The sequence below is a fragment of the Vespa velutina genome, chromosome 18 (assembly GCF_912470025.1).
Source record: "Vespa velutina chromosome 18, iVesVel2.1, whole genome shotgun sequence".
Taxonomy (NCBI): domain Eukaryota; kingdom Metazoa; phylum Arthropoda; class Insecta; order Hymenoptera; family Vespidae; genus Vespa; species Vespa velutina.
In genome coordinates this window covers 2,544,102-2,546,601 of record NC_062205.1, presented here as the reverse complement: position 1 = coordinate 2,546,601, position 2,500 = coordinate 2,544,102, and the positions used below count along the sequence as shown (strand labels likewise).

General features: G+C 29.1%; 1 protein-coding gene across 5 annotated transcripts in view; it reads right to left on the bottom strand.

The window, feature by feature from the left end:
- LOC124955575 (RING finger protein 17) overlaps window positions 1–2,500 on the bottom strand; it is a 187,258-nt gene that overhangs the window by 120,246 nt on the left and 64,512 nt on the right. The gene's annotated exons all lie outside the window — the stretch shown is intronic.

The window sequence follows — 2,500 nt, the reverse complement described above, 5'->3', positions numbered from 1 at the left end:
TACTACTACTACTACTACTACTACTACTACTACTATTACTACTAATAATAATAATAATAATAATATTAGTATTGCTACCGGTCTAAATAATTTTCATAGAAATTTGCGAGTCGACAATATTTCTCCTTATGTTTTTAATTTATAACGTGCTATGATCAAAGTTTCCGCGTTGCAGACACGAATGCAAATGCGAATGCGAACACGAATGGTTTTTTAGACTTTTCTTTCTATGGGGTGAATGGGAGGGGGTGGGGATTGGAAGGGAGGGAGGGAAAGGAAAAAAAAAAGGAGAAAAAAAGAAAGAAAGCAATATCGCTTACGTGTCTATCATTGTTCCGAATTGTTTTTCTTAAACAATACTTAATGCAAACATGTCGTTTGTTTATTCGACTGCATGTCAGTGTATGTATACTATACATATATATTGCAAATGTTTGTGTATGTGTCTGCGTTGTGTATGACGGCTTTTGTTGCAAAAACAGTCAAAAATAGAATGAGCCTTGAAACATAGAAAGAGTGGAGAATGATCTATGATGTGAACATTAAATAATGAGATTCTACGCGATATACTTATTCTCTCTTATATTTTTACAATGATGTATTATTTTTTAAAAAAAAAAAAAAAAAAAAAAAAAAAAAAAAAAATCTCCTACTAAATTTTTTTAATTAAATGAATAAAAAAAGAGAACAGATAAGAAAAAAAAATGTAATTCTATTAAACGTTCAATCTCATGTTAAATCTAATCTAAATTAAATCTAATATATAACTAAAAGTTATATATATATATATATATATATATATATATATATATATATATATATTTTTTCTTTCTTTCTTTTAATCCTTTCACACGATACGATTCTGACGAACGCCTTTGAAAAAAAAAAAAAAAAAAAAAAAAAATAAAATAAATCAAATAAAATAAAATAATAAATAAAAAAAAAAAAATGAAAAAAAAAAAACAGAAAAAGAAAAGAAATGAAAGTATGATCGTTCATTCATTCTTTCAGTTTCTCATATATAGACACATATAATTATCTTTCATACAAAATGAAAGAATTATGAGATATACAATTTATCAAAGGTAGAAGCTAATCATGTATATACATACGTATATATATATATATATATATATATATATATATATATATATATATATGTATGTTACACAGAGACATATACCCAACATGTACATAGATGAGAAGTGCTTTCAGAAAACGTTTCCGGAATTTTGAGTAGAGGTAATTAGCGAAAATACCCGCGATTTTTTCTCTCTTTCTCTCTCTCTTTAAAATCACCCCACCGCCTCCCTCTCTCTCTCTCTCTCTCTCTCTCTCTCTCTCTCACTCTCTCTCTCTTTCTAATATCGTAGCTTTTTATGCAATCCACTTATAAGCAACTACTTCGAAGTACCACCGTAAATTTTCTTTTTTTTTTTTTTATTCCCTTCACCTTGGCAATTGTATTTACAAAGGAAAAAGAATGCGAGAAAGCGAGAGAGATAGATAGATAGATAAATAGATAGATAGATAGAGAGAGAAAGAGAAAGAGAGAGAGAGAGAGAGAGAGAAATGGGGAAGGTTAGGGAGAGAGCGTGCAACAAGTCGTGTAAAAGACTATAATTAACCTTCTATTTGGCTAAACTCGAAAATACGCCGTCCGACTGAGAATGTAAACACGTATAAGTCGTAATCAATGTTTCCACTACGTAAAATAAGTAAATAATATAAGTAATATAAATATGAATATGTACATGGATTCTATTACACACACACACACACACATATATATTTACATGTACGTACATACATATGTATTTACAAAGTAAACGAGGGAAATAATATTCAATGAAGACTGCATATTACGATGATACTTTTCATAAATCAATCTCTCTCTCTTTCTCTCTCTCTCTTTCATACTTATATTATCTATAATAAATAATAATCATCTTTTAGAACAATTAATTATATATATATATATATATATAAAGGAAGAAGGAAAGTAAAGACGAAGAAACAAAAATATCGCTTAAAGTAATTTAATTTAATTAAATATTGACTTACAAAGAAAAAATAATTATGAAAAAAAAAAAAAGAAAAAAAAAAAATAAATAAATAAAAACAGATGAAAAAAAGAAAAATGATAACTAAAATTCATTTCGAGAAGCTACATTTTACGTTTAGAAGATTCGATTGATGAACGAAAAGGGTGACTGCGATCTCCCTCTCTCTCTCTCTCTCTCTCACATATATACACATAAATACACACACACGCACACACACACACATATATATATATATATATACATACACGTATGCAGAGGCATACATACACATCTATACTTCTCAACGAGTTGCGTGAAAATTAGAGCAGGGCAGACGAACGATCGGTCGGCCAATGCAAAACTCGGATAGAGGTACGAAAGCGAATGGAGTAACCTCCTCTCTTGGTGTATGCACCTGTAATTTAGAGTTTACGATCGCCATAACCGGGAATGCC